This window comes from Loxodonta africana, chromosome 13, assembly GCF_030014295.1.
Source record: "Loxodonta africana isolate mLoxAfr1 chromosome 13, mLoxAfr1.hap2, whole genome shotgun sequence".
In the NCBI taxonomy this organism is placed as follows: domain Eukaryota; kingdom Metazoa; phylum Chordata; class Mammalia; order Proboscidea; family Elephantidae; genus Loxodonta; species Loxodonta africana.
Window position 1 is genome coordinate 47,942,375 of NC_087354.1, and position 25,749 is coordinate 47,968,123.

The 25,749-nt window shown below is 43.1% G+C and overlaps 1 long non-coding RNA gene across 2 annotated transcripts in view; it reads right to left on the reverse strand.

The window, feature by feature from the left end:
* Positions 1 to 16,394, reverse strand: part of LOC111752868 (uncharacterized) — a 29,127-nt gene extending 12,733 nt beyond the window's left edge. The window contains exons 1-2 of one of the 2 annotated variants that reach the window (XR_010317417.1): positions 16,023 to 16,394; positions 13,902 to 14,053 (exon numbers count right to left, since the gene is read on the reverse strand). This is a non-coding gene — a long non-coding RNA (uncharacterized LOC111752868). The remainder of the gene's footprint in view (positions 1 to 13,901; positions 14,054 to 16,022) is intronic. The other variant, XR_002787764.2, reaches the window with a different exon arrangement.
* Positions 16,395 to 25,749: the final 9,355 nt, after the last annotated feature.

Consider the following 25,749-nt stretch of genomic DNA (forward strand, 5'->3'; position numbering starts at 1 on the left):
TTGAACACTAATGACAAAAGACCAGATGAGTTGTGGAATGATATCAAGGACATCATATATGAAGAAAGCAAGAGGCCAATAAAAAGACAGGAAAGAAAGAAAAGACTAAAATGGATGTCAGAAGAGACTCTGAAAGTTGCTCTTGAACATAGAGCAGCTAAAGCAAAAAATGATGAAGTAAAAGAGCTGAAAGGGCTGCTTGAGAAGACAAAGTAAAATATTATAACGAAATGTGCAAAGACCTGGAGATAGAAAACCAAAAGGGAAGAACACACTCAGCATTTCTCAAGCTGAAAGAACTGAAGAAAAATTCAAGCCTTGAGTTCCAATACTGAAGGACTCTATGGGGAAAATCTCCTGGGTCTTATCTGTTGCCATCGAGTCGATTCCGACTCACGGCAACCCTGTAGAACAGAGTAAAACTGCCCTATAGAGTTTCCAAGAGGTGCCTGGTGGATTCAAAGCATTCGGCTGTGTGGATTGTAACAAAGTATGGATAACATTGCGGAGAATGGGAATTCCGGAACACTTAATTGTACTTATGAGGAATCTGTACATAGATTAAGAGGCAGTCGTTTGAACAAAACAAGGGGGTATCAAATGGTTTAAAGTCAGGAAAGGTGTATGTCAGTGTTGTATCCTATCACCATACCTATTCAATCTGTATGCTGAGCAAATAATCAGAAGAAGAATGGGGCATCAGAATTGGAGGAAGGCTCATTAACAACTTGTGTTATGCAGATAACACAACCTTCCTTGCTGAAAGTGAAGAGGACTTGAAGCACTTACTGATGAAGATCAAAGACCACAGCCTTCAGTATGGATTACACCTCAATATAAAGAAAACAAAAATCCTCACAACTGGACCAATAAGCAACATCATGATAAATGGAGAAAAGATTGAGGTTGTCAAGGATTTCGTTTTACTTGGATCCACAATCATCACTCATGGAAGTAGCAGTCAAGAAATCAAGAGATGCATTGCATTAAGCAAATCAGCTGCAAGAGCTCTCTTTAAAGTGTTAAAAAGCAAACATGTCACCTTGAGGACTAAAGTGTGCCTGACTCAAGCCATGGTGTTTTCAATCACCTCGTGTGCATGCGAAAGCTGGACAGTGAATAAGGAAGACCGAAGAAGAATTGATGTCTTTTAATTGTGGTTTTGGCAAAGAATATTAAATATACCATGGACTGCCAAAAGAACAAACAAATCTGTCTTGGAAGAAGTACAACCAGAATGCTCTTCAGAAGCAAGGATGGTGAGACTACATCTCACATACTTTGGACATGTTATCAGGAGGGATCAGTCCCTGGAGAAAGACATCATGCTTGGTAAAGTAGAGGGTCAGCAAAAAAGGCAAGACCCTCGACAAGATGAACTGACACAGTGGCTGCAACAATGTGCTCAAGCATAGCAACTATTGTGGGGATGGCGCAGGACCAGGCAGTGTTTTGTTCCACTGTGCATAGGGTCGCTACGAGTTGGAACCAACTCGACAGCACCTAACGACAACAACAATGGGGAAAATATTAAACGATGCAGGAAGCATCAAAAGAAAATGGGAGGAATACACAAAGTCACTGTGTCAAAAAGAATTGGTCAACGTTCAACCATTTCAGGAGGTAGCATATGATCAAGAACTTACAGTTCTCCAACTAGATGGTGCCAAGCTACTGCCACTGACTGCTCTGACAGGGATCACAATAGATGACCTGAATAGACAGAGCTGAAGAAAAAACTTAGAACAAAACTCTAACTCACAAAAAAAGACCAGACTTACTGGCCTGACAGAGACTGGAGGAATCCCGAGAGTATGGCCCCCAGACACACCCATTTAGCTCAGTAATGAAGTCACTCTTGAGGTTCATCCTTTAGCCCAAGATTAGAGAGGACCGTAAAGCAAAACAAGACTAAAGGGGCAAACCCGCCCAGGGGCAAGGATTAGAAGGCAGGAGGGGACAGGAAAGCTGGTAATAGGGAACCCAAGGTGGAGAAGGGAGAGTGTTGACACGTTGTGGGGCTGTTAACTGACGTCGTAAAACAATATGTGTACTAACTGTTCAATGAGAAGCTAGTTTGTTCTGTAAACCTTCATCTAATGTACAATAAAAAAAATATAATAATTAAAAAAATCACATGTACTCAAGGAAAAAAAAAAAACTTACGGTTCTGAAGGAAAGGTTCAAGCTGCACTGAAGGCATTGGTGAAAAACAGGCTCCAGGAATTGACAGAATACCAATTGAGATGTTTCAACAAACAGATGCAGCGCTGGAAGTGCTTACTCGTCTATGCCAAGAAATTTGGAAGACAGCTGCCTAGCCGTATTTGTACCCATTCCAAAGGAAGGTGATCCAACAGAATGCAGAAATTATCAAACAATATCATTAATATCATACACAAGTAATATTTTTCTGAAGATCATCCAAAAGAAGTTGCAGCAGTACATCAACAGGGAACTGCCAGGAATTCAAGCAGGATTTAGAAGAGGACGTGGAATGAGGAATATCATTGCTGATGTCAGATGGATCATGGCTGAAAGCAGAGGACACCAGAAAGGCGTTTACCTGTGTTTCATTGACTATGCAAAGGCATTTGACTGTGTGGATCATAACAAATTATGGATAACATTGCAAAGAATGGGAATTCCAGAACACTGAATTGTGCTCATGAGAAACCTGTACTTAGACAAAGAGGCAGTCGTTTGAACAGAACAAGGGAATACTGTGTGGTTTAAAGTCAAGAAAGGTGTATGTTAGGTCTGTATCCTATGACTGTGCTTATTCAACGTGTATGCTGAGCAAATAATCAGAGAAGCTGGACTATATGAAGAAGAACACAGCATCAGGATTGGAAGAAGACTCATTAACAATCTGCGATATGCAGGTGACACAACCTGGCTTGCTGAAAGTGAAGAGGACTTTGAAGCACTTGCTGATGAAGATCAAAGACCACAGTATGCATTACACTTCAAAATAAAGAAAACAAAAATCCTCACAACTGGACCAATAAGCAATATCATGATAAACGGAGAAAATATTGAAGTTGTCAAGGATTTCGTTTTACTTGGACCCACAATCAACACCCATGGAAGCAGCGGTCAAGAAATCAAACAACACATTGCGCTGGGCAAATCAGCTGCAAAAAGACCTCTTTAAAGTGTTAAAAAGCAAAGATGTCACTTTAAGGACTAAGGTGCGCCTGACTCTTGCCATGGTGTTTTCAGTTGCCTCATATGCGTGTGAAAGCTGGACAATGCATAAGGAAGACCAAAGAAGAACTGATGCCTTTGGATTATGGTGTGATGAAGAATATTGGATATACCATGGATTGCCAGGAGAATGAACAAATCTGTCTTGGAAGAAGTACAGCCAGAAAGCTCATTAGAAGCAAGGATGGCAAGACTTCATCTCAAGTAGTTTGGACATGTTATCAGGAGGGACCAATCCCTGGAGAAGGACATCATATTTGATAAAGTAGAGGGTCATCAAAAGAAAGAAGACCCTCAACAAGACGGATTGGAACAGTGGCTGCAACAACGAGCTCAAGCATAACAAGGATTGTGAGGATGGCGCAGGACTGGGAAGTGTTTCATTCTGTTGTACATACGGTGGTTATGAGTCATAACCCATTTGATGACACCTAACAACAACCATTTATATTCTCTTAATTTGTTCTTTAGTTTTAAAAAAATTAGTAATTTTAAAATAATATATTTCAAACACAAGATATTCAAAATCATAAAATATTACATGTGTGCTGGAATTTCTACTTATTAAATAAAAATTTTAAACACAAATAAAAACTCCAGGTAGTCACATAAAATGACAGAACTGCAGTAATTCAAGTTCTTACAACCACTGTGCTATCATTATTTATTACAAATTTACTGTTTAAATGCAGGAAGATGTAATACCACAAGGGTTGGAGACATGAATTGAGCCCCAAGTGGGCTGAAGAACAATTTTGAACTGAATGTATGTAGATGTGTCTGCTTGTGTGTGTGATGAGGGCAACTGTAGAACTGGGAATGTCCAAATTAACTTTCATGTAGAATACAATGTATATTAAGAGTTATGCAATAACGATGCCAGGAACGCTGGTGGCCCAGTGGTTAAGCACTCAACTGCTGACTGAAAGGTTGGCTGTCTAAACCCACCAGCCAGAAAGATGAGTGGCAATCTGCTTCTGTTAAGATCACAACCTTGGAAACCCTATGCAGCAGTTCTGCTCTGTACTATAGGGTCACTGTGAGTCAGAACGCTGTGACTTGACAGCAATGGGTAATAATGATGCCAATTTGAAGCACCTATCTATATATCTATCTATTCTATCCAGCTGTCCATCCATCCATCGATCCATGCATCCATCCATTCATCCACCTACCTACTTACCTATCTATAATTAAAACTCAACAGTAACTCCAGGGTTGTTTAGAATTTAGACCAGCAAGAGATTTTCTTTTTAGGGAAGAGTATTTTAGCACTGATATTGTTTAGTCATTATGATAACAAAGAGCAGATGGAGTCTTAGAAGGTTTTATTATTTCTAAATTCTCTAGAGGCGGTCCATCCCTTTAATGCTTGTACCCCGGGAGCATAGCCATCACTACTGGTTCTTAGTACACGACTGTTTTTAACAGAACTTGAAGGTCTGTGACCTTCAACCATTTGTCTTTTACCTCTTCTTGGCTTTATTATTTTCTACTTTTGGTCTCAGATGCATTTTTTGCGGGGTAACACATTTGCTTCTCTATAATTCATCAATTCTGATATATTTTCACATCTCTGAAATTGAGACAGATAACATAATCCATAATTGCTGTTGTTTAGATTGTGATGCAGTTATCATTGCCACTGTAGCTGTGAACTTGGCTATTATTAAGATATTCATTTGGCAGATGAGACAATGGAATGGAATCGTTAAATAGAACAGCTGGCGAGGGCCAGAGCCAGAATCCCACTTACTTATGCCTAACTCCGTGTCCCCTGCTTTATCCTCTACACCACGAAGACCTGTCTTTAATCCCCATTAGGGCACAGAGGGATTGTCATACGATCTTTTACTGCTCCATATGCAAGGTGGGCACACAATAGTAGATTTTCTGGTGGATGACAAAATGATGTACCCTCATGGCTCCTGCTCTCAAGAAGATTCTAGAAGCAAAGAAGATGATGACTCCCAAGAAGGGTGCCGTAAGTTGGGCATCAACTAAATGCTGTGGGAGCTCAAGGCTCTGGGAAGAAGCAACACGTGACGTGGGCCTTGAAAGGTGAGGAGGCTTCTGATAGGTAGAGGAGGCAGGTAAGGATATTCTAGCAGAGGCGCTGCTTGAGCGAGACACAAGGAGTAATCTGGGCGACGAGCACAAGATAGGGAAGAGTTAGAGTGGAAGATAGATGGGGCCCAAAAGGCAGGAAGCAATCAGGTCCTAGACAGCTTAGAAGCAAGATAAAGAATTCAGACTTCCTCTGTTTCCTTCCTAGGAAGGAAATGTCCAGTATTCCTAGGACCTATCCTTTTCTTTGTCTCTAGTTTACTGGACCCTTCGGCTCTCTGCTTTGACCTGTGCAGCCCAAGGGAGAGAAGGGAATTCAGGTGAATGCATAAATGATCAAAGAAGCTGAGATCTCATGATATTTATTACGGATCTGTTTCAAAGAACTCAACACAGGCATGAACTTACGAAGCTGAACATTACATACTAAACGACCCCTAGGTACATATCCCAGTCTAGAGAGACTCTTGCACCGGACTAATCACGGCATGACAACAACAACAAAAAGACATATATATACTTACATTTATATTTATATAAATAACTCAGATGTCCAACATTAGGAGGATAGGTGACTGGATAAATACAGTTTTTTTTTCATAGCTGTAGAAATGAGCCGTGGTGGTGCAGTGGTTAAAGTGCTTGGCTGTTAACTGAAAGGTTGGCTGTTCTAACCCACCAGCTGCTCTGCGAGGGAAAGCTGTGGCAGTCTGGTTCTGTAAAGATTTACGGCCTCGGAAACCAACCCTATGGGGCGCTTTGATTCTGTCCTATATGGTTGCTATGAGTTGGAGTTGACCGCAGTGGATTTGGAATCAGTATAGCTACAGAATGGAATGCTGGAGAGCAGAACGAATGAATGGGTTCCAGTTCCAGCAGTGGTCCTCAACCAGGGGCCATTTTGCTTCCCCTCAACCAGGGGCCATTTTGCTTCCCCTCAACCAGGGGCCATTTTGCTTCCCCTCAACCAGGGGCCATTTTGCTTGCCAGAGGACATTTGACAGTATCTGGACACATTTTTTTTTCTTTCTCACACTCAGAGGTGCTACCAGTCTCTAGCTGGTGGAAGCCAGGGATGCTGCTAAACATTCTACAATGCACAGGACAGCCCCTCCCCAACAAAGAATTATCTGGCCTCAAATGTCAATTGTGTCAGGACTGAGATGAATCTCACAAACTATATAACATTGAGTGCAGAAAGCAAGTTGCAGAAGAATACATACAGTCCAATATTATTTTTTAGAAGTCAAAAGGAAACAAAACAAGAAGAATACATGGCTTAGGGGTTCATACATATATGGCAAAATTATAAAGAAAGCAAAAGAAAGAATGACAACAAAAGTCAGAACAGTAGCTTCCCTAGTGGAGAGACTGGGGGATAGGCTTGGGAAGGGGTGTACAAGAAAATGCGATACTACTGGGAAGGTGACAATTCTTAATTCAGTGGGTGACTTCATGGGTCTGGGTTATGCTTTGTAATTTACATATATTCTTTGGTTTGTATCAGATACTTCAAATTATAATTTTTAATTTATTTTAAAAGCTAGATTTTGGAAGAATATACACCATTCTGTTTACCATGGTATGTCTGGGAACTGGGTATAGGGGAACTTTCACTTTCTTTTCTGAATTTTTTTTTTCTGTCGCAGTGCGTAAGCAATATGCTTATATTGGAAAGATGCACAATAAGAAAAGAAGCAAGGAACACATATATTAGAGTCCTTTCATTCACAAGACAATGCTTCAAGACCTCAGGTTTACCTAAATTCAAATGTTGTTGTGTGCCATCAAGCTGATTCTGACTCATATTGCCCCATAGGGTTTTCTAGGCTCTAATCTTTATGGGAGCAGATCACCAGGTCTTTTCTTCCGCAGAGCTGCTGGTGGGTTTAAACCACCAACCTTTTGGTTAACAGCTGAGTGCTTAACCATTCTACTACCAGGGCTTCTTTTAATACAAATATCACCACCATAATTCATTGAATCTAAGATACCATCATTTATAAGATACACCATTATTTTATGCATCACATAAAATTCTTATTTTGTCTAAAAATGAAAGAAATGCTACCAAATAAACTTTGACACAATACTTTCTTATCACTTAGAATTTGCATTTCATATTTACTGAAAGAGTTCTTTTAGACTCTGTCTTGGTTATCTAGTGCTGTACAACAGAAATACCACAAGTGGATGGCTTTAACAAAGAGAAATTGATTTCCTTACAGTAAAGTAGGCTAAAAGTCCAAATTTAGGATGTCAGCTCCAGGGGAAGGCTTTCTTTCTCTGTATGCTTCAGAGTAAGGCCTTTGTCCTCTGTCTTCCCCAGTCGAAGAGCTTCTCTGGTGCAGGGATCCCGGGCCCAAAGGATGCGCTCTGCTCCCAGTGCTGCTTTCTTGGTGATATGAGGTCCCCCACTCTCTTCTTGCTTCCCTTTCCTCTTGAGAGATAAAAGGTGGTGCAGGCCACACCCCAGAGAAAATCCTTTTACACTGCATCAGGGATGTGGCCTGAGCAAGGGTGTTACATCCCACCCTAATCGTCTTTAACCACAGGCAGGGATTATGATTTATGACACATAGGAAAATCACAAAACGGAGGACAACCACACATGGCCTAACCAAGTTGACACATATTTTTAGGGGACACAATTCAATCCATTACAGACTCATTCAGACATTTACTTTTATCACATGTCACTCTTGGACATAAATAAAAAAGGAAAATAGGAGCTAAACAAATCGGCTAGGGTATCCCTAAAATTTCTTCACCTTCTAAGGCCAACTTTCCTAAGTCACTTTCAACCCCAAGAAACTGCTGTCTGTGTTTCCCACACAATGTCATCCTCTCTGCCACCAAGAACATTGGTAATGCAGCATTTCTTAAAACAGCGCTCATCGTTGTCTCTGGGATTTCCTTCCAAGCCCCTGGCTCCCATTCTGCTAGTTGATCTTGCTGAAAGGTATCAACACAGGTTTTCAGACAACAAGCAGGACTCGTGTTCCTTCTCCAAAATGGTTCTTAAGTAGTTTTTGACTGAAACATTGAGAATTCTCAGATATCTAGTCATGCCACCCAGGAGACCTGGTGGCGCAAACGGTTAAGTGCTCGGCTGCTAACTGAAAGGTCGATGATTCAAACCCACTCAGTAGCTCTGCGGGAGAAAGACCTGATGATCTTTATAGATAAAGATTACAGCCAAGAAAATCCTATGGGAGCAGTTGTATTCTGTTACACGCGGTCGCTACGAGTTAGGATCAACTTGATAGCACTCAACAACAGTCATGCCACCAGGAGCAACAGCCAAACTTACATGTACACAGGCAATGACAACTGCATCACAGTCTGGCCAACAGTAATTATAAGAGTCCATTGATTGTCATATCTGTCTCGATTTCAGAGATGTTAAAATGTGAAAATACATCATAACTGATGAATTACAGGAAAGCAAATGTGTTACCTCTCCAAAAAATGCATCCAAAACAATTCTCACAAAGTCGCTGGGAGGATTAAATGAGCCCATGTCAGAGCCCGACACATACTAGGTGCTCAATAATGTTCATTCTCTTCCCCCCTTTGTAGCCAATACAACAATTTGTGCATCAAGGTGCTCCAGAATAATATTTGTTAAATGAACAAATGAACTAAGTCTTTAAACTTCTTGGAATCCTCTTAGGGCTTGGACTGACCTATCTCATCAATTTGTTCTTTTACTTCAGCTTTGAACTCTGACTGAACTAAATGGTGCCCTTTCACCTCAGCTCATCTCCCTGTGTGGTGTCACAAGCAGTCAGGAGAGTGCTTGACTCACCCAAAGAGGGTTGCTTCTGATCAGCTCTATCTGAGTAGCAAAGGCCAGATCTTCTGATTTTTAAGGGAATCCTCAAATTCAGAGTTTTATGGAAATCTTCTGATATTTAAACATTGTCAACTAATTTGATTTTTAATATCACATAGGGCAAATTGGGGAGCCCTAGTGGCATAGTGGAAACCCTGGTGGCTTAGTGGTTAAGAGTTATGGCTGCTAACCAAAAGGTCAGCAGTTCAAATCCACCAGCTGCTCCTTGGAAACCCTACAGGGCAGTTCTTCTCTGTCCTAGAGGGTGGCTATGAGTTGGAACCAACTCAACAGCACCTAACAACAACAAGAACAACAGGACAAATTGGAAGAGTCTAAGGTTGGCTTTGGCCGGTGGGCAGCCAGCTTGTAGCCTCTGCTTAGAGCAAGCCAACCATGGATCCACTTTCATGTGGGCATAAATAATGGTCCTCAGCCTGGAGAACAAGGCCTTCACACAGGGCTTGGTAGGACCACCCTCTCCAATGGGCCTTCTCCAGGCTGAAGGCTAGGAGAAGGAGAAAAAAGCCAACATTCATAGATACACCCTACAGAATCCACCTATTATCCCCCTCCATCCCTACAGCAGCCCTGTGAGGTAGGCGTCATCATTATCTCCATTTTACAGAGGAGGAAACAGAAGCTCAGAGGTATAACATCACTTACCAAAGCTCCACTTTGCTAGAAAGTTACAGGACTAAGATCTGAACCCAGGACTGTCTGCCTAGATTATCAATTCATAAAGAAAAGAGGGAGAAATGGTGCCTTCCTCTTCTCTGTGTCCTTCTAAACACGGGCCTGGGCATGTGGTTAGTGCTTAGTAAGCATTGCTATTGATGATCAATTGATTGATTGCCGAAAGACACGCTTATTGGCTATATTGTCTCAACACTTAAAAAAGAATTTGAAATGTAGCTGGTTTGTCCATGTCAAATAAACAAGCCACCCCATCAAATAAGAAATTCAGTCACACATACAAAAAAAATTGACTGAATCAAGTGGTTGTGTTGGACTCAAAGACACATAATGTAAATATTTAAAGGAATGGGGTTGTATGATTACTTACCAGCTTTCACAAGCTGTTCCTGTTCTCCCTGCCCCTCATACAAAATATTTTGTCACAGTAAAAAAAAAACTTCCCAATTATTCTTTAACAAGCGCATCCTGTATGGGATCCCATACACTATAAACTTATACTTAGTGTGAGTGGCTGGTGATGATGACAATGATACCTCAACTATGCACAATGATTACTATCTCTATGTCAGTATTTCACAATATAGAACTCAAGTTACAGACTTAATCCAATGAAAAAGCATGAGAAGTACTTATAATCAAAATACTTGCTGAAAGACTTCCCACCAAAAGAAACCTCCAGAACACCTCTAGGGAAGTGTGTCATCATTTTCCTAAAATTTAGAAGAGAAACTTTTAAGAGTCCTGATAAGGTTGGCAACATGGAGGAACATTGCCTCCTCTTGATGGTACCCAGCCAGCTTTTGACAGCCCTGTGCCAGCTTCCCAGAGCTGTAAATGGCTTGGGGTGATTTTATCTTGACTTTATTATCCTAACTCACAACCTATAGAAGTAATAAATGAGGAAACACAATAGGTGAAATGTGAAGCAATGGCAATGGGCCATGACCAATTTAAGATGAAGTTCAAATGCATAACCAAGCAACAGACTTAATCCAAATTCAAACAGTAGTGACGAAGGTGGCCTAGCCATGAAGAACATGGTAGCATTAGAAAAGTATAAGGAAAAGAGTATACTCCTTTGACTCCAGGTGAGGCCAGACAAGCAGATTCTTTTTCTCCTCCTTTTTGGGGACTTGAAATGGAAATCACGGGTGATAAAACTGATTCTCTGTGTAATTCATTGGACTAAAATATCATTTATAGTATTATAAGAGACTGATTTTAATATATACACGCATTTGTTTACAAAATATATTTCAACCCCCACTCTGCCATATCCTTGCCCTTAAACTATTCATAGTACCAAAAAAAAAACCCAAACCCTTTGCTATCAGGTCGATTCCAACTAATAGCGACCCTACAGGACAGGGCAGAACTGCCCCATACGGTTTCCAAGAAGCACCAGGTAGATTTGGACTGCTGACCTTCTGGTTAGCAGCCGTAGCTCTTAACCATTTCGCCACCAGAGTTTTCTTCCATTCATAGTACCACCCCCAAAAAAACAAATCCATTGCTGTTGAGTCGATTCCAACTCATAGCGACAGGGAGGGCTCAGTCGTGAAAACAAATGGTTACAAGACAAGATGATAAGTTATAGATCAAAGAGTTGAGGAGTATAGAGGAAGGAGCAGTCTGACACTTCCTGAAAGGATGAAAAGCTGGGTAAGGACCTGAGAACCCCAGGCTGGCAATTCCTCCATGAAAACCAGAAATTTGACTCAAGCCAAGATCCATGCCAATTCCAGATCTAGAAGGAAAGTCATAGGGTGGATAAGACAAAGGTCTCAGAGGCAACTCTCAGTGTTGGAGCACAAAGCCCCAAGCCTGGGGAACCAGGGAGGTCAGATCGATCACAAAAGCGAAGAATCGGCATCAATTGACAGAACTGGCTTGCTTTTATGCAGGACCTACACTCAGGTAGTATGAACAAGTACAGCGGTGCTAGTGATTAACTTAATAAGATAACTCTGTCTTGACTGGTAAACAGAAGATTCTCCAGCTCCCTGAGTACCTCCTACTGGCTCTGCGACTCCTGCCTCTCCTCGGGGACCTAGCCGTGATCCATTACCAATGGATATGGATGGCCTACCAAAGCAGTGTTCCGTGTTAGCCTGCTTCTGTTCTGATTATTCTCACATGCTTGTCAAGGGGTAATAACATGTGGGTGGATCAGTCAATTTAGAGGGTTAGGGAGGCAATGGCGGGGGGCGGAGGGGAAGTTATGGCAACCTGCTCTGTTTGGGGAAGTGGAGAAAGTTTTCTCAGAGGGGTTGATAAATAGTCAGGTGTTCAACTGGTGGAAATAGGAAGTGAAGGAGCCATATGGGCAAAGACAGGAAGTGTGTGAGGGGCTGGACAATGAGCTAGAGGGTGATCTGACAGATTTGTGGGATGGTAAGTCAAGTGTGACACAGAAAAGACGATCAGGGAGGCCATGAAAAGTAACTCAGTTTATTACACCCACAGCTCCCAGAGACAGGGAGGCACAACACACCATGATGCAAGGCCACACAGGTGTTTGTACGCAAGGACGAGGTAACAAGAAGCTAGAACTGTAGCAGATGGCTTACGTATGGCAAGCAGGATAGGGTTAGGTAGGTTTCACAGACTTCCTGGGGATTGGGCACTTTGAATAATTCTGCAGGCTCAGGGGGCAGAAGGGCTCTCCCTAGTTGTTGGATACCTGGCCCTAGGCGAGCTGAATGCCTCCATGGTAGCCCATAGCCTCACCTATGAGTTAGATTCCACTCGACAGCAATGAGTTTTTTGTTTTTTTTTTTTTAATGGTGGTCCAGGAATCTGAGAACCCAATAAGGAGGGTGGTTGGAGTAGACTTCATCAGCTGCTCAAGAAGGGGAACTGACCAGCCTCCAGCCAGGGCCTCAAAACTGGGTCAAGATAGCATTTTTAGAAAATTATATTACAGGGGGGCTGCAGCTACGGGTGATTCTGGGCCAGTGGGCCTGAGCCATATGTGGGGGTGAGGATGGGGTGCAAGCTCCGGGACTCAGACTTCATCCTACAGCTAGAAGGACAGTCACCTCTTCAATTAAGAAGAGATGATTCTGAACCTCAGGTTCCCAGGAGCACTCATTGCTTGTTATGAATTGAATTGTGCCCCCCAAAATTATGTTATAAATTCTAACCCTGTCCCTGTAGATGGAGCCCTAGTGATACAGTGGCTAAGAGCTACGGCTGCTAACCAAAAAGACGACAGTTTGAATCTACCAGTCGCTCTTTGGAAACCATATGGTGCAGTTCTACTCTGTCCTGTAGGGTCATTACCAGTCAAGATTGGTTTTTTGGGATACTCGGAATCGACTCGACAGCACTGGGTTTTGGGTTGTAGAGGTAATCCCATTTGGAAATAGGGTTGTCTTTGTTATGTTAATGAGTCCGTATCAGTGTATGGTGTGGCTTTTGAGACAACTTTTGAGATATAAAAGGAGCAGATAAGGCATAGAAACAAGAAAGCATGAGTGGGGGAAAGATAGATGCCACATGGACATCTCCAAGGAACACCAAGAAGAATGCTAGAGAAACTGAGACAAGAATTTTCCCCCAGAGTGAAAACAGAGAGCCTTCCCCTAGAGCTGATGCCCTGAATTCAGACTTACAGCCTTCTAAACTGTGAGAAAATAAATTTCTGATCGTTAAAAGGTACACACTTGTGGTATTGCTGTTATAGCACCACAAGGAAAAAAGAAGAAGAATTGATGCCTTTGAATTGTGGTATTGGTGAAGAATAGTGAATATATCATGGACTGCCAAAAGAATGAACAAATCTGTCTTGGAAGAAGTACAACCACAATGTCGAGACTTCGTCTCACATACTTTGGACTTGTTATCAGGAGGGATCAGTCCCTGCAGAAGGACATCATGCCCGGTAAAGTAGAGGATCAGCAAAAAAGAGGAAGATCTCAACAAGATGGATTGACACAGTGGCTGCAACAATGGGCTCAAGCATACAATTTTGAGGACGGTGCAGGACTGGGGAGTGTTTCGTTCTGTGGTGCATAGGGTCGCTATGGGTTGGAACCAACTCAAAGGCACCTAACAACAACAGGAAATGTAGACACCGCCTTACTAGGTCAACCTTGAAGCCGGTGGTCTTCATGCTTTCTTTGCTGTGTCCTAGAGAACAACCCACCAGGAAGCAGACGCCAAGTTGTTTGCTGCAGTTTCACTGCCTCTGCGCTGAGTAGGACTGCAGATGTACCAGTCAGAGAGAAGCTTGGCCTGACAAAGTAGCCAGAAGGGTGCAGAAGTCAGCAGCATCTGGTGACCGCACCAAAGGGGCCTTGGGAGGGTAAGGAGTCCCACTGATTAGAATCCCAGCATATAGCCATTTCTCTGGATCTTGACCTTTGACCTCTTTGGCCATCAAGTGCCACAAAGTCTGTAACTGCCCAAGAGATAGTTTTCGTATGCCCCTTGCAGCAAACAATAACACATCCTCATATTAAAAGAGTGCTAGTTTACTAGAGGAAACCCTGGTGGCATAGTGGTTAAGTGCTATGGCTGCTAACCAAAAGATCAACAGTTTAAATCCACCAGGCACTCCTTGGAAACTTCTATGGGGCAGTTCTACTCTGTCCTATAGGGTCACTATGAGTCAGAGTCGACTCAACGGCCATGGGTCTGGTCTGGTCTCAATTTACTAGAGACACAGCTCATTTGTCCCTGGTCTTACTCTTTGGGAAATTGCAGAGTTATATCAAAAGTATAAACATCCTCCGAGAATTCAACCAGCCTTCCTTCCTTTCCATTCACATATAAATTCACCACTTTATGTTACTCAAAGCTTCAGAGGCTCCGAAGAACTGTCTCTATGAGGGAGATGTCATCACCCCATATTACAGGTGAGGAAATGGAGACTCAGAGAGGGTTAAGTCCCACCATTTGTGAAGCTGAGGTTCAGATTTGCCAGAGACTCACCGCGCCAGTGAGTCTCTCTTCCGGAGGAAGAGAGAGGCAAGGTAGAACCGAGGGCTGCTATTGCAGAAGGCTCGGGGCTCCAGTTAAATGTGTGCTTGTCAGATCAGTGAGTTTAATAACCTTATAATTTTTCATTCTTAAAGACAACACCTCATGAAGGTGAAGAGTGTGTGCGGAGGGAGAGTTCATAATAATATTTTGCATTTACAGGGCTCTCTATTTTCCCAAGCATTTTACAGTTTCCACTGAACTGAGTCATCCAGCCCTCCCGTGAGGGAGCTGGAGTATTTATTACCCCTGGCTTCCTTCAGAGGATTCCAGTCAAAATCAGGCAGGTCCCTTGAACTGAATTGGTCCAAGCCCCAGCTGCCCCCCTTCCAAGGGTTACAACAATCCACCAGTGTGGATTAGAAACAACACTCCAGTACCACGCTTTCCTCCCTGATACCCAGATCACAGGGGCCACCGCAAATCTTGATCGCGGCGCCCTTGAGACCAAGCTGCTTTCTCCAAATAGGAGGGTCAGGCCACTTGTACCCTACCAATCCACCCATGTATTCTCTACAACATCATCATGTGCTAAAATGAAAAAAAGGCATGGGTAATTAGGGAGAATCTTACATAGCAGTGGAAAATGTTTTTAGCCTGTATGCTGTTAAACTGTGTCCCTCCTAAAATATATATTGGAATTTTGTACCTGTGGATGTAACCCTATTGGGAAATAGGGTTTTCTTTGTTATATTAATTAGATCATACCCAAGCAGGACGGGTTCTAAATTTAATCCACTTCTATGGTGGTGCAGTGGTTAAGAGCTCGGCTGCTAACCAAAAGGTCAGCAGTTCAAATCCACCAGCAGCTCCTTGGAAACCCTATGGGGCAGTTCCACTCTGTGCTATACAGTCACTATGATGGAAATGGTTTTGTTTTGTTTTTTGGTTTGAGTTATAAAAAGAGCAGATTAGACACAGAGACACATACAGGGGAAGACAGATGCCAAGTGAGCATCGCCAAGCTGGGGCTACCGACAAAGAAGGACCTGCTTTGGACTTTTAGCCTCCAAAAAGATGTTCTATTCTCTAAAGCCACCTGCTTGTGGTATTTCTGTTACAGTAGCACTAAAAAAATTAAGACACATGCTAAGTATGAGTTTCTTCATAGTTTAAAGGGAGAGCACCAAGAAGTTAAGCTTTTCGTAGGTGTATATCTGTGGGTACCACAGGCCCCCAGGGCTACCATACTGAGCAACTCCGGCCCTATCTGGGGTCTTACCAGTCCATGCTTGGCTGCTAACCGAAAAGTCAGTGACTCGAACCCACCAGCCGCTCCATGGGAGAAAGATGTGGTTGTCTGCCTCCGTAAAGATTTCAGCCTTGAAAACCCTATGGGGCAGTTCTACTCTGTCCTATAGGGTCGCTATGAGTCGGAATCAACTCGACAGCAATGGGTGACCAGTCTCTCATGCAGTCCCCCAGCCTCTTGCTTCTCTGAGAAAGCTTCCTCCTTTTACTTCCTCCTTCCAGATCTGACTTGCAAATCTTTCTATTTCTGCCTTGCAAATCTGCCCCCACCCTTCAGGAAGCCCCACCTTCAAATCCTGGCTTGGTCTCGCCCCTGACCATTCCCTACCCCCAGCAGTACATTCCTGAAGTCATTGTTATATAATGAGATCTGAAATCATATCCACAGAGTCAGCAGGACAGAACCCAGAGGGTTCCGCGAAACAGTCAGAAAAGTTGTGGAGCGCCTTGCCAGTCTCCTTCGGAACCCACCATCACCACCACCCCATGAGTATCAGGGGTGCTTCTTTATTTTTCTGATTAACCAGTGAGTAATTGTTAAATCAAGGAGTCCTGGGTAGCGTTCGATACTACCTGAAAGGTTGGCAGTTCTAACCCACCCGGAGGTGCCTTGGAAGACAGACCTGGTAATCTGCAACCTTGAAAACCCCATGGACAGGTTCTACTCTGCACTCATGGGGTTTCCATGAGTTGGAACTGACTCCGTGGCAACTGACAACAATAACAACAGTTTTCAGTCTACAGTCCTAAAGCTAAACGAAGCCTGCAAGCATCTTCTATTTGGCCAGTGCTGTGTTTTTAAAAATATTTGAGAAGTTGAACTCCTTTAGGTGGGGAATCCTCTCTCAGTTAGCCACAGTCCCCACTGTTCCCTGCTGTCCTACACCCAAGCCGAGTCACTCATTTTATATGATCTGTTTTGCTCCTATGGGCATCTGCGTTTGCAGTCACGCTTCCAAGCTAGCAAGGGAGAAACGTTTTCCTAATTGTCCCTAATTTGCAAATCTGCTTCTCTTTCAGTGGACTTAGTACTTCATATTGTTAGAGGCTTGTGCTTGATCCTTTCCTTAAATTCCCTTCCTTCTTTCAAATAGGCTTCTTTGGCCCTCTTAGAATTAAAAAAAAATTCTATTACCCAATTGTTTGTCTCTTAAAGGCTGTTCTAACTATACAAACACACAGTCAAAGCTTGGAAACCACCTCTGGGTTTGGGGAAGGATAGGCAACAGCACATCCCTGTTACCAGGCTGAGGAGGAGAAAGGTCCTGACCTACCCCTGGGACTGGTCTTCAGTTGCACTGTTCTTTTCAAAAGTGAGAGGGAAAGACAGTTGCCCCTGAATCTATTCACCAAGAGCTGGGATTGTGAATGGGCAGCTAACAACTTCAGTTGCAGCACAGAATTCAGATCAGGCTAACTGGAGGTCCCAAATGTCGCAACGTGAGCCACTGTCACCACACACACTCATTCCCACAGCCCTGGCAGACATGACCAAACAACCCCAACTCTCTTTCTCACCAAGCGGGGCTAGTACTGCCTTACAAGCATTCTCAGTCCATCACTCTCAACAGCCACCACAGCTTGATTGAAGCTGACAATTCTGGTAAAACCTATTTCCTATACTTGGTGTAACGGGGAACTCACATGACAGCTAGTCAGAAGCCTGGATTCTGGTTTCAGCCCCGCCATTGACTCACCGGAATATCTGGGGCTTGGGCAAGGTTGTTTACTTCTTTAGACCTTGTTTCTTCATCTGTTAAATTAGGTGGTTGGGCAGGTAATTAATTGGTTTCCACCCTCAAATCAAGGCTAAATAAGTGGAGCTGATGATTTTGTTGAAGACGCCTGGAGGAGTTCAGAAAAGGAAGGAATCCCTGGGGTCACTGCTGCTCTGAAAAGATCCTGAAGTTAGTAGAGCTTGTGCCAAATATGAGGGGCACATTTAGATAACCAGGGGGTATTCCAAGCAAGTGTAATCAGCAAAGGCATGGAGGTGAGAATGTACTGAACCGGGAGAAGGCCCATAAATTAACAATAATTTCATAAATTCCTGTGCTAGATGCATACATTCACTCTCTCAATAAATATTTCCTACATCCTACCATGCGCTGTACTAGCATGGTCAGCTCAACCAGTAAGCAAGGGACACACAGGCTTACGGTAAACAAGGTATGCATGGGTTTACTTGTGTCTCCTCACTAATCTGTAGTGCACAGTTTCACATGGATTGTGAAAAACAGGTGAAATTGTGCCCTACAGATTAGTAAGTAAGCACGAGTAAGTCTGTGCATACCTTGCGTATGGGGTAGTCCATCCCTGCCAGTACAAGTGTGGTAAACTGGTTATTTATCCATTGTTACTGCTATTCTTGAGTACAGTGGAGTTGATTCTAACTCATGGCGACCCTATTTGACAAAGTAGAACTGTTCCATAAGGTCTTCTTCTTTTTTTTTTTTTATCGTACTTTAGATGAAGGTTTACAGAACAAACTAATTTCTCATTAAACGGTTAGCACATATATTGTTTTATGACATTGGTCAACAACCCCATGACATGTCAACACTCTTCCTTCTCAACCTTGGGTTCCTATTACCAGCTTTCCTGTCCCCTTCTGCCTTTTAGTCCCTGCCCCTGGGCTGTTGTGCCCCTTTAGTCTTGTTTTGTTTTATGAGCCTGTCTAACCTTTGGCTGAAGGTGAGCCTCTGAAGTGACTTCATTACTGAGCTAAAAGGATGTCTGGGGGCCATACTCTCGGGGCTTCTCCAGTCTGTCAGGCCAGTAAGTCTGGTCTTTTTTTGTGAGTTTGAATTTTGTTCTGTCTACATTTTTCTCCAGCTCTGTCCAGGACCCTTTATTGTGATCCTTGTTAGAGCAGCCAGTGGTGGTAGTCGGGCACCATCTAGTTGTACTGGACTCAATCTGGTGGAGGCCATGGTAGATGTGGTCCATCAGTCCTTTGCACTAATCTTTCCCTTGTATCTTTAGTTTTCTTTATTCTCCGTTGCTGCCGAAGGGGTGAGACCAGCGGAGTATCTTAGACAGTCGCTCACAGGCTTTTAAGAACCCAGACGCTGCTCACCAAAGTAGCACGTAGAACATTTTCTTTATAAACCATGTTACACCAGTTGAGCCAAATGTTCCCCAAGACCATGGTCCCCACAGCCCTCAGCCTAGTAATTCAGTCCCTCAGGGGGTTAGGATGTGTCTATGGAGCTTCCATGACCTTGCCTATAAGGTCTTCTTGACTGTAATCTTTACAGAAGCAGATCACCAGCAGTTCTCCTGTGGAACTGCTGGGCAGTTCAAACTGCCAACCTTTTGGTTAGCAGCTGAGCACTCAGCCATTGCACTACGAGGCCTCTCTCTCTTTATCCATTAAAAAAAAAAAAATGCAGGTGAGTCAATTCTGCCTCATAGTGATCCATGCTGAAGAATAAATATGACTGGAATCACCTTGCCCTGTGGCCCTTCAGGAGGGGTGAGGAGATGCATTTTAACAGCTGAGTGAATGCAGCCAAGTCACCTAGCTGCTCTTGGCATTTGTGGAGAAAATAAATGGGATGCTGTATGTAGAAGGCACTTTGTAAACTGAAAAGTCCTCCACAGATGTTGCTTATCAATATGAATCGTAATAATATTAACAATAGACTAAGGTGCCGATGGTAGAGTTTCAGGCAAGGACCCTCAAGTGGCAGAAGACACTTAAAGCTCTTGGAACTCAACTCATCAGAGTAAAGTCAATTTTGACCTTTGCTCCCTGACCTACCACCTTCAATGTTTTGACCCAGTTTAGGTTTCCATTCTAAAAGCTCGTAGAAATATTTCCTCACTATAATTACAGCCAAGGTTCAGGACCTCTCTATTGTAAGAAAAGCTGGTAGGAAAGGGACAATTAACCAAAGCACACACCGTAATTGAAGGGTATATATAAATATATTTGGTGGTAGATGAGGTCCCTCCCTATTGGGTACTATTCCCAGTATCCAAAGAAAAGACCGGAATGTGTTTCATTTAGACTGGAGGATGCAGAGCACTTTATTATTAAAGGCTCTTGTCAAGAACGGGGTGCATATGAACGTGGGTGGTAGAAACTTCCGGGTGCCTCCTGCCATCTGAGTCAACAGGCTCCCTCCCCTCCCCTGGAGGCTTTCCATACCGTCTCCGGTGGCCCCGAGTTAAAACATCTGCTAATCATGAGATTGGAGGGGACACTGAGAGTAGAGACAGCGTGACTCCTGTTGCTGAGCAGAACAATGAAAAGTTCAAAAATAGTAGTACCTGCAAGTAGAAAAACAATAAACATATAATTTCCAGGTAATTACCATCATATAATTACCTCTCTGCTTTTATAGAAAAAAAGTGGAAATCGAGTCGGTGAGCAACTGTAATGTGGCTTAATACAGTACATTCTGCAGAAAAAGGGCTATTTTTCTTCAACAAAAATTTAGGTCCAGAGCAAGTTCTTGGGTGATATAGAAAGGGCTCTGGACTTGGAGTCTGAAGTTCTGGTTTCTATGCTAGCTCTGCTTGGCCCTACTGTATGGCCACTTCTCTAGGCCTCCATGTCCTTATAATTTGTAAAATGATGTTGTTGGACTAAATCATGCATTTTCATTATGCCCAAGGGGGCAAAAATTGGTTCTGGGATCAGGGGCAAAAAATTTTATCTATTACAATGGTTTGTGGCCCTTCGGAGCACAACACTACCAGACAAAATCTATTCTTTAGTATTTAATTTTTTTCATTGGGGGTCTTCTTGGGTAGCCAATGAACAGCATTGACATCGAGATCATGGAAGATACACAAAATGCATGCAAGATCAGTGCTACACATCTGAGGTCTTAAAAGCTTGTGAGCAGCCATCTAAGATACAAATGCTAGTCTCTTTTGGAAACCCTGGTGGCATAGTGGTTAAGAGCTACGGCTGTTAACTAAAAGGTTGGCAGTCTGAGCCCACCAGGTGCTCCTTGGAAATCCTACAGGGCAGTTTTACTCTGTGCTTTAGGGTCACTATGAGTTGGAATTGACTTGATGGCGGTGGGTTTTTTTGACACTTCTGGAGATAAAAAGAAAGAAGAAAACCAAAGATTCAAAGAAGAAACTGATCTACAGAACTAATGGTCTATATGAACAACAATATCACCTATCCTGAGACCAGAAGAACTAGGTGGTGCCCAGCTACCACTACTGGCTGTTCTGACCAGGGGTACTATGCATGGTCCCGGAGAGAATGGAAGAAAAATGTAGAACAAAAATCAAATTCCTGAAAAAAGGCCGGACTTACTGGACTGGTAGAGACTAGATGAACTCTGGAAACTATAGCCCTGAGATACTCTTTACACTTGGAACTCAAATCTCTCCCTGACGTCACCTTTCAGCTAAATGACAGATTGGCCCAAAATAACTAATATCACCATCGAGTACTGTGCTTCTCAAAATAATCATCTAGATGAAACCAGATGGTTAGTATTTACCCTAGACCAAAGATGAGAAGGCAAAGAGAGACAGGGAAGCTAGATTAATGAGAACAGAACAACTAAAATGGAAATAACAAGAATGCTGATATACTGTGAAGAATGTAACCAATGTCACTGAACAATATGTATAGAAATTGTTAAATGAGAACCTAATTTCCTGTGTAAACTTTCACCAAAAACACAATAAAATATTAAAACAAACAAAAAAAAGATCTGTGCTACAAAACTATGGTGAATAGAGATCCTGTGATTAGAGGACTTTTTCTCCATCACTGCTTGATCGAGAAGTTATATCACATGGCAAGAGGTGGCTTGTGCCTGGCTATTGGTTGCCATTAGCTACCTTGTGGATATTGTTGATGTTTGATTCTCAGTGCTTTGTATGTAACTTGGGCTTTGAAAATTAAATGAAAGTAGTTTATATTTTATTATTTAATTCTACTCAAGTTATTCAGGAGAAAAGATTGAAGTTGTCAAGGATTTCATTTTACTTGGATCCACAATCAATACCCATGGAAGCAGCAGTCAAGAAATCAAATGACGCATTGCATTGGGCAGATCTGTTGCAAAGGACCTCTTTAAAGTGTTGAAAAGCAAAGATGTCACCTTGAGGACTAAGGCGTGGCTGACCCCAAATTATTTTCAAACACATCATATGCATGTGAAAGATGGACGATGAATAAGGAAGACCGTAGAAGAATTGATGCCTTTGAATTGTGGTGTTGACAAAGAATATTGAATATACCAAGGACTGCCAAAAGAACCCCGGTGGCGTAGTGGATAAGAGCTATGGCAGCTAACCAAAAGTTTGGCAGTTTGATTCCACCAGGTGCTCCTTGGAAACAGTATGGGGCAGCTCTACTCTGTTCTATAGGATCACTGTGAGTTGGAATCGACTCTATGGCGATGGGTTTGGTTTTTACGGGTGGCCAAAAGAACAAACAAATCTGTCTTGGAAGAAGTACAACCAGAATGCTCCTTAGAAGCAAGGATAGAGAGACTGCATCTTACATACTTTGGACACGTTGTCAGGGGGGATCAGTCCCTGGAGAAGGACATCATGCTTGGTAAAGTACAGGGTCAGTGGAAAAGAGGAAGACCCTAAATGAGATGGACTGACACAGTGGCTGCAGCAACGGGCTCAAGCATAACAACCACGTGAGGATGGGAAGGACTGGGTGGTGTTTTGTTCTGTTGTGCATAGGGTAGCTATGGGCTGGAATTAACTCGACAGCACCTAACAACAACAAGTTATCCAACCCACCAATAATTATGTCAAATGATGAAAAAAAATGTTAACAATATCTGCAATGTCTGAATGAATACTGTCTTAGTTATCTAGAGCTGCTATAACAGAATTACCACAGTGGATGGCTTCAGCAAACATAAATTTATTTCCTCACAGTTCAGGAGGCTAGAAGTCTGAATTCAGGGCGCTGGCTCTAAGGCAAGGCTCTCTCTCTCTCTGTCCCTTCTGGTGGCAGGTCTTTGTCTCTTTTCAGCTTCTATTCCTAGGTTCCTTGATAATTATGTGGCATGTATTTTCCCCTCCATTTGCACTTGCTTGTTTGCTTGCTTAATCTGCTCTTTTATGTCTCAAAAGAGATTGACTTAAAACGCACCTTACACTACTACTGCCTCATTAACATAACAAAGAAAACACATTCCCAAATGGGATTATAACCACAAGTGTAACAACACCAAAACTAAACCCATTGCCATGGAGTGGATTCCAACTCAGCAACCCTATAAGACAGAGTGGAACTGCCCCATAGGGTTTCCAAGGAGCGGCTGGTGGATTCAAACTGCTGACCTTTTGGTTGGCAGCGAAATCTCTTAACCACTGCACTACCAGGGCTCCACCATAGGTACAGGGGTTAGGATTTACAACACAAATTTTGGGGGGACAATTCAATCCATAACAAATATTTAGCCAATCATACATCTATTGCTATATGTGCCTATCTATTTATAGACAGAACATAGGTATGTAATATATCTATGATATTAAAATTTCATGGGGGGTGATTAGGAAAAAAATGTCTAAGAAGGCTCTTTGGGAAGGTGATAATTAATAATAATAAAGGTTGAGACGCACTGCACTAGATGATTCCAAGAGTTCTATGACATTCTGTAGGTCCATGATTGAGGATTGCTATGTAGGCTGATATCTGTTCAGCTCAGCACTGTCATTTATTGGCTTGTGGATTTGGGAAAGTTCTTTAACTGCTCTGAGCCTTGAATTTCTCTCTGGGAAAGGAGGAATGCATGCATGCATGAATAAATACTAGTGCCTTCCTTCCGGGGGAAGAGAAGTAAACCAGTTTGACCAGTGTCTTAATTTGCATTCTTCTGAAAGCAGGGCCTGAGACAGGGACTTCAGTGCAGACAGTTTTTTTGTGGGGATGATGCCAGGAAGCAGGAGTGAAGGAATGAGGACAGTCAAATAGGGAAGGAGGAAAAGCCAGTAAGGAGTATGATATTGAGTTAGTTATTGCTGTGGGCAGGTGGGGCTCAATCTTGCTGGGGAACCTCTGAGGAATCGTGTAGAATGCATCTCAGAATTCTTCCTTTGAAAGATGGGAAGCTGGGGCATTTAAGTACAGATTTACACCCCCCATTGGTTGAGAGTTATCCCTGGGGATGTTGACTCCCCTGTACTTTCAGGCTGCCCTGTAGTTGGGCTGAGTGAACTTCTGCAGCTTTGGAGAAGGATTTGAAGCATGAAAAAGGGGCCAGGCGCCTGAGGTGGGGTACTGTCAGTGTGCACAGAAACATCCATCACAGCTATAGCTGCTGTGGTGGCACAGGGCACACGGAGCCTCTGCCACAACCAGAACACAGAGTTGAGTAGTCCTGCCCATAGCACCATCTGCCCACCCACCCACCCATCCATCCATCCATCCATCCACCCGTCCGTCCGTCCATCCATCTGTCCATCCATAGTGCTCCTTCCTATTGTAAAAAAGACTTTAGGTGTCCACTAATATGTTTTAAAACCCTGTCTCTTTCTGGGGTTTTTTTTCCTTCTTTTAAAAAAATAAATAAATGGCTGGTCTCATAGTTCCCTGCCAGTCTTGGGTGCTAAAGTTTCATAGGAACGAGAATTTAAAGGCAGGCAGAGTGTGGACTGTGAGCAGCCCACTGCAGCTGGGGAAGAGAGGTGAAGCTGTATTCTGGTGAGGCTGGCTGGTTACCCACAGGGGCATGGTGCTGGGGCAGGTCCCTCACTCCAGAGTCTGGTCCTCAGCATCGGAACTTCAGCCATGCGGTTATTGGACTCAGGTGTGACTGAGCCCTGGACATGGATATGAGAGTAGATGAAGAGCTGTGGAGCAGCCCCTGATTCAGAATCCCCAAGTTCATCAGATACACCAAAGGCCAATTTATTAATTTTCAATGAGCTATAACTGTCAACAGAATCAGACTTTCATGGGCTAATCATTACATTCTCTCTCTATGGGCAGCCTTTCCAGGAAGTCAAATACTAACCATAAGGCCGTTTGGGGAGCCTGGAATCAAAGCCATTGGAGGGAGTGGATGGTCTTTGTGACAGGTACCACTGAGCTATGACAGCCTGATACATCCATCCCTCTTTGAGGGCAGGTTTGCAGGGGACCTTACAAGGAGTCTATCTTCTCCCTCGGAGAGTGTTGGAGACACATGGCCAAAATCTTACAGAGCCTCTTTCTCTCACACCAGCTGACCATACTCAGTGAGAGCCTTGTCACTCCAAGATTGGGTACAATGCAACCAATTTTCAATCGAGTTTCATTTCCTTAGCTGAAATCCCATTCCAGTTCTGCTTTCCAGGGGTGACATCAATGCACTGTAACTGGAGACCTGGGTGCACTCAGCTCTGTCACTCACCTATGAAAAGTTGCTCTACTTTGGCTTGTGGCATCCATCATGTGTTTGTTTTTCTAGTTTTGATCTTAGAGAATATGCTGGCTAGTCCCCTTCCCCCAAGACATACTCCACCCAGATCTACTCTCTGCCTTACTCCATGCCCCCAAGTGTGGCTTCTTGGATGCCCCTTCTAGGCTCCCTTGCCAGCTCGGTTCTGGTAAGGTTTGCCGAGAAAGACATCGGCAGGAGGTTGAGAACAGGAAGAGAGAGGTCAAATTTTTTCTTTCCCTCTGTTATGGATTTAATTGTGTCCCCCCAAAATGTGTGTCAATGTGGCTAGACCATGGTTCCCAGTATTCTGTGGTTGTCCAC